Source organism: Cryptomeria japonica, chromosome 5, assembly GCF_030272615.1.
Source record: "Cryptomeria japonica chromosome 5, Sugi_1.0, whole genome shotgun sequence".
In the NCBI taxonomy this organism is placed as follows: domain Eukaryota; kingdom Viridiplantae; phylum Streptophyta; class Pinopsida; order Cupressales; family Cupressaceae; genus Cryptomeria; species Cryptomeria japonica.
In genome coordinates, this window is record NC_081409.1 from 666,633,425 (window position 1) to 666,648,010 (window position 14,586).

Consider the following 14,586-nt stretch of genomic DNA (forward strand, 5'->3'; position numbering starts at 1 on the left):
TAAACTGGTAAAGAATACTAAAGGACTTGGTTTCTCCGAACATGAGGAAGGTGAGACCTCTGGAACAAAAGATGGAGCATCAAAGAAGCAACCAACACTAAAGGATAAAGGTAAGCAAAAGTTCAAACCTGTTTGCTTTAATTATCTCAAGGAAGGATACACTGCTAACGTATGTAGAAGTAAGGCTTACAATAATTTTCCTTATTTTCTAAATGATAAGCCTAGACCCAATAGATTCAATGGTAATTGTTATGCATGCAACAAGTTTGGGCATAGAGCATTTGAATGCAATTCTGTCATGCACAACACCAGAAGGTATCCTCAAAGGAGTCAAGGAGTTTTTCCTGAACCGTCTAGGAACCGGAACCCAAACTGGTTTAATACATATAATCATCAATCAGGTAATGGTGGCTATCAACCGACAATTGGATGCAGAGAAACCTATTTTATTTGTCATGGCAATGGTCACACTTCTGCAACATGCAGAAGGAAGAATCGAAACATGAACAATGGACCTTGCAAAGCACCTGGAATGGTTTGCTATCATTGTAACAAACCATGTCATATAGAAAGATTCTACAGGATGAGAAAGAATATATCAGATGATATACCGGTCACTCCGGAAGGAAAGATTAATATTGAAACTATTCAAGCAGATATGAAGAAAGCATAGAAAAAGAAGCCAGAAGAAGTGATTCAAGAAGAACCAGTTTCTGCACCTAGTGTGGAAGTCATTGAACTGGGAAACTAAGCATCAGAAAAGCTTAGGGGGAGCAAATCGTGAAATTTTTCAAACCCCCGGTTTACACCGATAAAAGACCCTAATCGGTATGTGATACCTGTCAACTAGTAGAAGATCAGAAATGGTAAAAGGCAAATTGGGGTTTACGCCCTAATAGTGGAGCATTTATTATGGTAGATGAAGAACTTGTTTAAAAGGATTTTTCAAGTCATTTTTCACTTATTAGTTCTCAAGTGAGGAAGTTTTCAAGTGCTGAGCAACGAAAAGTGATTTGGATTGCGATTTGAAGAATTTTCAAAACCTTGAAGAAGAATCAAAAGCTAATATCAGTTGGTCAAGTGTAGAACACAAAGTGGTATTTCAAAAACTGAAGGAGTGTGTGGCGAAGTGGAATTTGCAAGCCCTAACTTTCTATTTATGAAGGTAGTTTTTGAATTTCTCTATTTATCATGGCTTCCGCATCACACTTTAGTTCTAGTGCACCCGTTGATTCAGTATATTTCATCCAATGGAAGGCAAAATATAATGCCCTATCTCAAATACCCACTAGTGTTATAGTGGAGGAAGGTATTTTAGATTATATTAATTGTAAAATTGAAGACCTAGGATCTCTAATGATCCATTCTTAGTTAAGCTTATTCTATGGGAAGGACAAGAAGATTAAACCGGAATTCAAGATCTTGGAAAAGAAGAAGCTTCACAATGCGGTCTATTTCCTTGAAGAGTTTTTAGATGATCACATCCGCATCATTCTGAGCAGAGTGCATGGTGACAAAATGTACTTAGAGCGGACACATGACATCACATCAGAAGCTATTCATGTCGTCACTAGTTTCTATAACGTTGGTGAAGTGCCAGACCTAAGGAAGATCAACAAGACCGAAATGACCAAGCTCACCAGTTCTATGAGTGACCAACTGGGAATGACCATCAATCCCTTCAAGGATGATCTAGTCAAATATGCTTGCATGGTAATAGGTTACCAGACATTTTATGCTAGCAGGATCAACTCTATTTCTGCTGTAGTGGTAAATACTACCTACAAGATGATCATGGAAGATGCATCATTTGATTTATGCACCTGTATGCAAAGGAAACTTCTGGTGAACCTAAAGTCAATTAAACATGTTAATGCCTTGAAATTTAAGTTTGGACAACTATTGATTGGGTTGTTTTTCTACTTCCAAGGTTACTTCCCAGGAGTCGGAGATATTCAGTGGTCTGTCGACCAACCGGTTACAAAGCAAATCAAGGAAAGCCTTCAAGTGGTTGGAACCGGTTATCCAGAAGTTCTAAACAAATACTTTGATGAGTTCAGACGCAAAATGAGCTAAAGAGTGAGAATATTGGGTGATATTGTCAATAAATATGAAGAAGACATCTGTTCACCATCAAAGTTGGTGAGTGCATAATGGAGGCGGTCGAGCCCAAAAAGGAAGAAGTGGAGCCTATGGGTTATGAGGTAATGTACGACATGCAGGATGGGTATGCCTCTGCCCTACTCGCCTTGCCCCTTGACCCAAAGGCAAAGAGAAATAGCACTTATTTGGAAAGGGTTAAAATGGTTGAAGAACTTTTAGTAAAGAAGGGGAAGGCAGTGCCTTCAGTATCAACACCAGTTACTGCAGCAAGTCCCAAAGTGACCAAGTGGTCACCAACAAAGAAGAAACCAGAAGCTGCACCCACCAAAGTATTTGAGAGAAAGCAGAAGACAAAAGGCAACACACCGAACTCAGAGGACACTATGTCTGAAGAATAGCCTAAGAAGACTAGGCAAATGAGGAAAAAGACAAAGACAACCAGCAATGAACCGACAATATCTGCACCGGTAAATAGTGATATTTCCTCCTACAAACCTTTCATACATTGTCAAAGAACTATTAAGAGTATTAGAAGAAAAATGCTTGGTGATTTGAAAGAGTGCTTTGATGATTTTAATGATTATGAAAAGGAAGAAGTTGAACAGGAAGCCATTATATTATTATGTATTAAAGACTGATAACTCAATGATGAACGGATAGTACCAAACTGGTAATGAGAGGGGGGGGTGAATCAATACAGACAAAAACACATTCCTAAAATTGGTTTGTCAGCAGACACTGTGCTTTGGCAGACAAACAGTAACACTGGTCTTAAATAGAGTACAACCGGCAAAACCCAAAATAACTGAGACAAGCATAAACCGGTTGACACTTATCTTTTCATACAATCTAATACTTCATTTCCATTTCACCCTAGTGCATGAATAGGTAATCTATCATCAAAGATATATGAATAGCTAGATCAACATGATTTACCTACAGACACAGATCACTTAAACCATCACATGAATAACACCACACATGAGACACAGATTTTTCACGTGGAAACCCAACTGGGAAAAACCACGGTGGGGATGAATACCCACAAGCTATTTTTGAACTCTTTAGAAGTCCACTCTGTTAGGAGCCTTGTCTGGTCAAAGACTGATACAATAGGTTCTGTTAGGAACCGATCCTATTAGGGATCACCCAGTTAAGGGATGGCTAGAATACCCGGTTAAGGGTTAAACCCTGTTAAAGGTTACATTGTTAGAAGATTTCAAGAACTCAATGGTTTTGAGTCACCTTGTCAAAGGATTTATAGTAAACCGATTAAAGCTACCCTATTAAGGGATTTCCCAACTATTGAAGTGGTTAGAGATCAATAGGTATTACAATGATATGGTAACAGCACTCAATGCCAATGCAGATCCGCTTTAGCTCCTCTTCACCTTCTGCACTTACACTCTGTAGGTATCACTTCTCTCCTCTGGTCTGGCAAGGATCACATATCTCTTCACTTGGATACACACACACAACTTTTGCCAACAACCTCAGAAAGAAACACAGCAATGACCTTATAGGAAACAGATAGGTTGGTAGTATAAACCCTAAACCCTAAACCTGTTAGGTTAAGAAATTCAAACGGTTCAATCCTGACTGTTGAGCACATTGCATTAAATGCAATAGTCTTGAACCGATCTCAAGATGTTCTCCATCATTCATTTTCTACCGCTTTCATGGCGGTTGATAACCCATCACGCATTTTCACCATTTACAGACTTCGCACATTCCCGAGGTAGAAAGGAACAATCTCCTTCATGCAAGATCCTTCATGTGCACAAGGCTGACGTGGCAACATGATCTATTCTTCATTAGAATGCTAACTCATCACACAAAGTCACTAGTTGAGTCACACATGCTTGGAGCATTTCAACTGGAAACCCTGAAGTTGAGACTACCAACTGGTAGTCATACAAAGCTTCTATGTACCAGTTCCCACATCAACATGTCATTTCACCTTGAACAAACACACCACTTCACTTTGGCACATATATCGGTTCACAATGTTATACCGGTTCTCACATATACCGGTTCTTGGTAACATATCAGTTCTCTCTTCTTCAACATATTGACATCAATGACAACATAAAATGTCATCATGTCCTCATACTAGTTCACATAATGCCAACAATATTCCCCTTTGGCATTGATGGCAATATACAAAGATATCTCTCCGCTTCACATCTTCTCCCCCAATTTCTGCAGATATCTTCTCCGCTTCACTTCTTCATTGATGGCAATATACAAAGATATCTCTCCACTTCACATCTTCTCCCCCAATTTCTGCATATATCTTCTCTGCTTCACTTCTTCTCCCCCTTTGACAACAATGCCAAAGTGGAGGCACAAGCTTCCCTGTTCCATTATGATGCTCCCCCTGAGGAGTAGCATCCTTCAACACATCAATCCTGAAAAAAATTTGACTATGCAATACCTAATTGATGTGGAGCATATACCTTTAGTTCACCTCCTAAAGGGGCAAAACCCCTAATTCACCTCTTAAGTACATAAATGTAGCCTTTGGGAGAGGCTTGGTGAATATGTCTACTAACTGCTCCTTACTGGAAACATGTTCTAGTGCAATCTCTTTGTTCTGAACCTTTTCCCTCAAGAAATGATACTTAAGCTCAAAGTGCTTGGTTCTAGAATGTAAAACCAGATTCTTGGAGATGTTAATTGCACTAGTATTGTCACAAAATATACTTACCGGTTCAGATATAGGAACTTTGAAGCCATTTAATACATGCTTCATCCAAATTGTCTGAGTGCAGTTCATGAAAGCTACAACATACTTTGCTTCCACTATAGACTAAGAGATACAACTCTACTTCTTACTCATCCATGAGACCAGTCTACCACCGAGAAAGAATGCACCACTAGTTGTGCTCTTCTGGTCGTCCACATTACCTGCCCAATCAACATCTATGAATACTTTCAAGTTGAAATCCTTGCTATATGGATACCACAATCCATAATCAATAGTTCCCTTCAGATACCTAAGAATCTGCTTGACTGCAACCAAGTGGGATTCTCTTGGACTTTTCTGGAACCTTGCAGTAATGCCAACTGCATGTGCAATATCTGGTCTGCTATGCACTACATAATGCAACTTACTAATTATTGATCGGTATTCCTTCTCATTAACCAATGCTGAGTCAACCTCTTTGGAAAGTTTACAACTAGTCACCATCAATGTACCGACTAGTTTCCTATCTTCCATGTCGAAGGTCTTCAACACCTCTTTGACATACTTGGACTAATTGATAAAGATTCCATCTTTCATCTGTTGAATCTGCAGTCCAATGAAGAACTTAATCTCCCCTATGAGTGACATCTCAAACACTTTCTTCATCTCATCTACAAACTCATGACTCATCTTGTCATCTCCGCCAAAGATAATGTCATCAACAAATACCTCACAGATCAGGATCTGATCTCCTTCAGATTTCAAGTAGATATTGCTATCTTCGCTTGTTCTCTCAAATCCAATCTTCACAAGATGGGAGTGCAGGCATTCATACCATGCTCTAAGTGCCTGCTTTAGACCATATAAGGCTTTATGTAGCCTACACACCATGTCATTGTCTTCAGATAGGGAAAACCCATCTGGTTGCTCTATATACATCTCATCTTCAAGTACACCATTTAGGAATGTAGATTTTGCATCCATTTGATATACTTTGAATCCTTTAAAAGATGCATATGCAAGAAGCATACAAACTCCTTCCAATCTGGCTACAGGAGCAAAGGTTTCTCCATAGTCTTCTCCTTCTTCTTGGGCATATCATTTACATACCAATCTAGCTTTGTTTCTAATCACTGTGCCATCCTCATTCAGCTTATATCTGAAAACCCATTTGGTACCGATGACATTTTTATGCTCTGGTCTGGGTACCAAAGACCATGTACCATTTCTCTCTATCTGGTCAAGTTCCTCTTCCATTGCCTTGATCCAGTCTTCATCTTTATGTGCCTCTTTGAATGATTTAGGATCAAATTCAAAGATCATACATGAGTTTTCTCTGACCTTTCTTCTTGTAAGGATTCCTGCATCCTTATCTCCTATGATCTGCTTAGGATCATGATTCAGTTCGATATGTCGTGGAATGGGCTTAATAGATTCCTCTTGCTTTTCTTCTTCATCCTCATCTCCATCAGTATCAGCATCTACATCTACCGATGTAAGAACATTATTACTGGTACTTGGTTGACCGGCAACCGGTTCCCAGAAGGTTACAACCAGTTCATTTATCACTTGCTCACTGTCGGTTTCCTCAGATTTTTTAGAGGTTTCATCAACTCTCACATTGATGCTTTCCATAATTCTCTGAGTCCCATTATTGAAACACTTGAGAGCTTTTCTCTTGGTGGAATACCCTAGGAATATTTCCTCATCACATTTCACATCAAATTTGCTCTGGTGTTTGCTCCTCTTAATGTAATATTTTCTACCAAACACTCTAAAGTAGCTAACCACAGGTGTCTTACCGGTCCAATACTCATAAGGAGTTTTATCCTTACCTTTCTTGATGAGTACCTAGTTCATTGTGTAGACTGTAGTGCTCACTACTTCTCTCTAAAAGGTGTGAGCAACCTTTCCTTGAATTAGCATTGTTCTTGTTGCTTCAACCATAGTCTGATTATTTCTCTCTGCTAGGCCATTCTGTTGTGGAGTCTGGGGGGTAGAAAGTTGCCTCTTGATGCCATGTTCTTCATAGTACTTGTTGAATTCACTGGAAGTGAATTCCCCTCCTTGATCAGTTCTAAGGCACTTGATCCTTGTACCGCTTTCCTTCTCCACTAATGCTCTTAAAGCTTTGAAATTTCCAAAAGCTTCAGACTTATCTTTCAAGAATGTGAACCACATCATTCTTGAGCAGTCATCAGTGAGAATCATGAAGTACCTATCACCCTGCACACTCCTAGTTTTCATAGGACCACACAAATCAGTATGCACAAGATCAAGTAAATTGTCAACAATGAAAGGTTTACCTTCAAAGGTTGAGGAAGACATTTTCCCCAGTTTACACTCTCTACACAAGGTATTTTTCGGTTTTCTCATCACCGACAACCCTCTAACTGCCTTGATCTTACTAGCCGTCACAATGTTATCAAAGTTTACATGGTAGAGTCTCCTATGCCATATCCACCTATCATTGAACTTGGCCATAAGACATGTACTGATATTTTCATTTAGCTGAAATAGGTTACCTTTGGTCTACATGCCGGTGGCCACCAATTCACCATTCTTTCCTTTGATTCTGCACACTCCATTCTTGAATTCCAGAGTGAAACCACTATCATTCAGCTAGGCAACACTCAGAAGGTTGTGTCTGAGACTATCAACCCAATACACATTGTCAGAACTACTCTTTCCAATCAAAGAGATGGACCCTCTGCCTTTGACCATACATAGTGCATTATTACCAAAGTGAAGCACATGACCATCATACTCTTCCAAGGATAGAAACTTGCTCTGGTCACCAGCCATATGGTCAGAATAGCCACTATCAATAATCCACTCATTGGAATTATCAAAGTGGGAGACAAGAGCCTTCTTGTCTGACACATCTTCCTTGACAACAACAAACATAATATCTTCATTTTCTTCATCTTCTAATTCCTCATCTGTGACACCTTCATCAATTGCCACAAAATAGTTTCTCCGGTTTCCTCCTTTGAATTTCTTGAACCTTTCCAGTTTGTCCTTGTTGTCACCATTAGGACAGTTTACAATAATATGTCCTATTCGGTTACAAGAAAAGCATTTCAAATGGAGCTTACCTCTATATTTACTGGTTCCTTTAGGAAGTTTCATGGCAAGAAGAGCTTAAAATTCCATTAGAATCTCCTCATCATCCATTTCTCTGCTCTGTCTTGGTTCACCATTGGTGCTTGCTTCTTTTCCTTTTCTGGATGGTACAACAGAAGCTTTGAAAGCTGATTCAGTCTTTTGAACACTGCCATCAAAACTATTTATCTCATAGGCTGTCAACTTTGCAATGATGGAGTCTAGGGATACCTTAGTCTTGTCTATTGATCTCAACTCCTGAATAGCAGAAACCCATATTGCAGAGACCGGTAATAAGGATCTCAAAATTTTGCTTACCACAGTGGAATCTTCCATTTTACCACCTGCACTCTTGACATCTCCCACAACAGTTTTGATTCTTATTCCATACTGTTGAATGGTCTCACCTTCAACCATCTGCATGTCTTCAAACTTCCCTCTAAGGCTTTCTTCCTTAGCTTGTTTTACATGCTCATCACCGCCATAGATATTTTCAAGAGTATCCCATACTTCTTTGGGTTTTACTTTATCTTGGACATCAATAAACTCAATGTCAGATAAACTACTAATTAGGGCTTCCATGACTTGCCCATTCTCCTGCATCTCTCTCTTTTGGTCATCGGTGAGAGTACCGGTAGGGCAAACATAAGAATTCTCAACATAGCTCTAGTGTTGAGCACCCATGCTTCTGATGTATATCTTCATTCTGTCTTTCCATATATTGAAATTATCTTTGTTGAACTTTGGACCTTCCCTCTTCATCATTAGACTGGGATCTTTTCCTCAAGCAGTTAAGCTTATAACACAGAGGACCTGGAGGACACTCTGATACTAGTTGATAACTCAATGATGAATGGATAGTACCAAACCAGTACTGAGAGGGGGGGTTGAATCAGTACAGACAAAAACACATTCCTAAAACTGGTTTGTTAGCAGACACTATGCTTTGACAGACAAATAGTAACACCAGTCTTAAACAGAGTACAACCAACAAAACCCAGAATAACTGAGACAACCATAAACCGATTGACACTTATCTTTTTATACAATCTAATACTTCATTTCCATTTTACCCTAGTGCATGAATAGGTAATCTATCATCAAAGATATATAAACAGCTAGATCAACATGATTTACCTATAGACATAGATCACTTAAACCATCACATGAATAACACCACACATGAGACACAGATTTTTCACATGGAAACCCAACTGGGAAAAACCACGGTGGAGATGAATACCCACAAGCTATTTTTGAACTCTTTAGAAGTCCACTCTATTAGGAGCCTTGTCCGGTTAAAGACTGATACAATAGGTTCTGTTAGGAACCGATCTTGTTAGAGATCACCCTGTTAAGGGATGGCTAGAATACCCAATTAAAGGTTAAACCCTGTTAAAGGTTACCTTGTTAGAGGATTTCAAGAACTCAATGGTTTTGAGTCACCCTATCAAAGGATTTACATTAAGTTGGTTAAAACTACCCTGTTAGGGGATTTCCCAACTATTGAAGTGGTTAGAGATCAATAGGTATTACAATGATCTGGTAACAACACTCAATGCCAATGCAAATCCACTTTAGCTCCTCTTCACCTTCTACACTTACACTTTGTAGGTATCACTTCTCTCCTCTGGTCTAGCAAGACTCATGTATCTCTTCACTTGGATACACACACACAACTTTTGCCAACAACCTCAGAAAGAAACACAACAACAACCTCATAGGAAACAAATAGGTCAGTAGCATAAACCCTAAACCCTAAACCTATTAGGTTAAGCAATTCAAATGGTTCAATCCTGACCATTGAGAACATTGCATTAAATGCAATAGTCTTGAGCCAATCTCAAGACATTCTCCATCGTTTGTTTTCCACCGCTTTCATGGTGGCTCATAACCCATCATGCATTTTCACCATTTATAGACTTTGCACATTCCCAAGGTAGAAAGGAACAATCTCCTTCATGCAAGATCCTTCACGCACACAAGGCTAACATGGCAACATGATCTATTCTTCATTACAATGCTAACTCATCACACAAAGTCACCGGTTGAGTCACACAGGCTTGAAGCACTTCAACTGGAAACCCTAAAGTTGAGACTACCAACCAGTAGTCATACAAATCTTCCATGTACTGGTTCCTATATCAACATGTCGGTTCACCTTGAACAAACACACCACTTCACTTTGGCACATATACTAGTTCACAATGTTATACCGATTCTCACATATACCGGTTCTTGGTAACATATCGGTTCTCTCTTCTTCAGCATATTGACATCAATGACAACATACAATGTCATCATGTCCTCATACCAGTTCACATAATGCCAACAATGACCGGTGGCCATCAGAAATTAAATCTGAGACACTAGATTCTTTATATAATTCTTTAGATAACAAATGGTGCATTGCCATAGATAAGGAACAAGAAATAAGAGAGGAAGTATTTGCATAATACTTTCCTAATGTGCCTAAATCAGAACTTTATGAAGTGGTGGAAAGATATAAGGGCCTCTTCTTCATGAGAAGAAGGAGACTCTTGTTGCTAGAAGGAAAGTCCCAGAAGTGGTAAAAGATACCCACTCCCTTGCTCAATCTGCTCTAAGGTTGCACCAAGTGAGAGAAGCCAACAGTAAAGCTGAGCAAGAACCAGAAATCAATAAACCGGATGAGGTGTATGATGGTGAAGGAGTACCTATCACTGATCAAATGGAACCCATTGATGTTGATGCCTTGAATGGTGAAGATGTTACTCCGGGTACATCAACAAAAGCAAGAGGATAGGAAAAACAAGCAGAGGAAGAGAAGAAGCAACAGGAAGAAGAAAAGAAGAAATGGGCAGAAGAAGAAGAAAAGAAGAAATAGGAAGAGGAAAAGAGAAAAGAAGAAGAAAAGAGGAAATAGGAAGAGGAAAAGAGAAAAGAAGAAGAAAAGAGGAAATAGGAAGAGGACAAGAGAAAAGAAGAGGAGAATAATAGACAAGAGGAAGAGAAGAAGAAGAAGGAAGCAGAAAAGAAAGAAGAAGAGAAATGGAAGGAAGAAGAAAATAAATAGGAAGAGGAGAAGAAAAAGGAAGAGGAGAAGAGAAAGGAAGAGGAGAAGAGGAAGCAGGAAGAGGAGAAGAAGAAGAAGGATGAAGATGAAGAGAAGCGGAAAGAAGAGGAGAAGAAGGAAGAAGAGAAAAGGAAGACAAAGGAAGAGGAGAAAAAGAAGGCTGAAGAGGACAAGCTAAGGGCTAAAGAGAAGGAGGGAGTGACACAGAGCACTCAAGTGGAGACCCCAAAGGCAACTGGTAGTCAAGCCAAACTGACTGACATTACCAGCCCCATTGACCGTCAATCTGCAAATGAATCGGAGCTGCTACAAAGAATTAAGCTTGCTCAAGAACTCCTGGAGGTGATAAGGAGGAAGAAGGAGCAAGACATGATCCAAGCTGCAATGGACACTCTTACCAGTTTGATACCCGATACTGACCTCCCTAGTACTGATTCCTCTCTAGCCCAATTGAAACACTTATGCACAATTGTGGAGAACCAGGTACAAATCCTTGAAGAGGTTGCTGAATCTAATGCCAAAAAGAAGCATCAAAAGGCTTTGACCACTGCCTTGGTGAAAAAGTTACATGAGCTCCGGTTCGATCTGCAGAAGGCACAGAAGGACATTAAAGATGTTCTGGATGAGGGGAATCTACTGCTCAGCAAGATATGTCAACCCCATCTATTTTGTGATGATGTGCTTGCTCAGAAAGACAAACTGCAAACTGATTTGTAGACATTCATAAGCACCTTCAAGTCGCCATATGATTCCTTTACCACTTATGGGCAAACTGTTCACCGGTTTCAACTTCAGGCTACGAGGATTGATTTGGAAATCAGCAACCAGACCAGGGATTTGTAGGAACTACAACTGGTTCTACTACCAAGACTACAAATACTTCAAAAATGCTATCTCAATCTAGATGCCTTGACGGTTACTCAAGAGATGAGTACCTTGGACGCCATGGAGGAATAGGTATCCCAGATGCAAATAGAGAGTGAGGTTGCTACCTCATTTCTTTAGTCATGGTCTGTATCCATGAAGACATTTATGCAGGACTTTAAATCTGTTTTTGACAAGCTTCACTCTTTATTGTCATAAACACTTATTTAGCTAATAGAAATAGGGGTTATTCAGCTGTATTTTGTCATTGTTGACAAAGGGGGAGAAGTATTCTGGTATTTAAAATTTTGATGCATCCTATGTACACTCTCATGTTTATCTATGTAAGGAAGTAGTATACATTGTATTTTCTGCAAAGGGATAGTGTATATGCTTAGGGAGAGTAATTTTGATTATGGCATTTTTTTTTTGTAAAACACTTAGATGTCAAAATTTTTCCTAAGTGTTGCCATCAATGCAAAAGGGAGAGATTGTTGGCATTTTTGATGATTATGTTGTGATTGTCATTGATGGACACACACTTGCTATGAGATCACTTTTTTAATGTATGAATTATGCTCAACCGGTATTATGTTGTAGTTTTTAGACTATCGGTGTTTTGCAAAAAGTGTTTACTGGTCTCAAGCGGCATGAAGACCTCAAGCGGTTCAAGGATCTCAAGCAAAATGGAGCAAAGGAACTAAAAGTGGCAGTTATCATTTTCCCAGTCTTCATTTTTGTCAACTAGTAATCGGTTTAATAATTAAACCGGTATTACTCTGAGTTACCAACCGGTAATTGGTAAAGTTGTATAAACCGGTAATACTTTGTGATGAGTTGCCAACCAGTATATTTTTGTGATGAGTTACCATCCACAGACACTTTGATGCTGATTTTGTGTCGTGTTACCAAATGTGTCTAGATACACTAAACCTAGGAACTTGCAATGTAATCCTATTGGACCGACATGAAATCAGATTCCTTTTAAGGACATCATGTCTAATGTTTTAGTAGTTGTTAGGGTTCAAGGTGATTGTTGAGGTTTTTGCATGTGCGATTATAGAAGAAGAATAGGTCTGTGTGAAGAAATAGAGTGTGGAGATATTGAAGACTGAAGTAATGCTAAAATGCATTAATAATGAGATATCAGGGATTTAACCAAGCATACCGTGCTAATATTTAGATCACTCACTTGTTGATTACTCACATCTTCGACAAGTCTGAAACCTTTAACCGGGTAGGCTTGGCAAAGCCTTCGTAAATCCTCTAACAAGGTGGTTCACAACTATGGACCTGAAATCCTCTCACAAGGTAGTCTTTGATCGGACTTATCTCCTAACAAAGATTGAGATTCCTAATAGGATCTATTCTGGTAAAGAACATTGTATGACCTTAACTAGTCTGGTTACTATTTTGTAGATAGTTACTTGTGAGTTTCATCTCACCGTGGTTTTTCCCATTTGGGTTTCCACGTCAAAATTTCCTATGTTATGGTGATTGTACTTCTATGGGTGAATGCCTTTTTTGCTGTCTGGTTTGCATGTGTGTTAACCAATTTGTTTGTAAAATTGTTTACCGGTTTACTGCTAGACTGTTAAAGTGTTTGAGTTCATTATTTTTTGGTATAGTAATTCACCCCCCCCCCCTTCTTAGTATTCATCGCAAACTTTGTCACTATATTATCCATCAAGAAATTAATGACTACCATACTAGTAGCATATTTGGTAGGTATGACTTCAATCCATTTGGTGAAATAGTCTGTAGCCACCAAAATCCATCTGTGACGTTTGCTTGATTTTGATATTATCTCTCCAATAAAATCAATGCCCCATTGAACAAAAGGGGCTTCAACTGTAATAGAATTCAAAGGCAAAGCACCAACATACATTAGTTTGAAAGAAAACCTTTGACAAGGATCACATTTTTGAACATATATATGAGCATCCTTGAACAAAGTTGGCCAATAATACCCTGCTCGGATTATCCTATGAGAAGTAGTCTTAGCTGCACAGTGGCCTCCACACACTCCACTGTGCATCTCTTTCAAAACCTTCCCAGCTTGGAATTCATCCAGGCAAACCCATAGAATCCCATCAATATTCCTCCAATACAAGTCTCACTGAATAAGAACACATTTCTATGATTTTAACTTTAATGTTCTCCTCTAGCTGTGTGTCATACCTTCTGGACATGAGGCATTCTTCAAGAACTATACCACATCTGAATACCATGGCTACCTCTCAATGTTGGTTACAACAACTTGTTCAATCTCAACATTATTTATGTCAATATCCTTAAAGTTTGTCTCAGTCATTAACTTGGCTAAGCCTAGACCTCTTACCAGCTTTGTGATTTTGATCTCAACATCAAATTCTTGTATTCTTCTTATCCATCTGCATATTTTTCTAGTTACTTTAGATTGGGATAGGATATCCTTGACAACTGCGTGTGGTACATAGGCTACAATTTGGAAATTTACGAGATAAGGACGAAATACTTTAACAACCTTGACTAGAGCATATGCCTATTTTTCCATGATTTCATACTTTAACTCAACAGCTTGTAAAGATTTTCTATAGAAAGCAATTGGATGTTCATATCCTTCATCATCCTTTTGTAGTAGAACTACGGCTACTATGTGATAAGAAGCAAAAGAAAATAATAAGAAAGGCTTAGTGTAATTAGGTGATTTTAGCACAAGTGCTTCCTGAATAGCCTTCTTAATTTTGTCAAATTTTGTGCAGCTTCTACATCCCAAGAAAACTTTGCA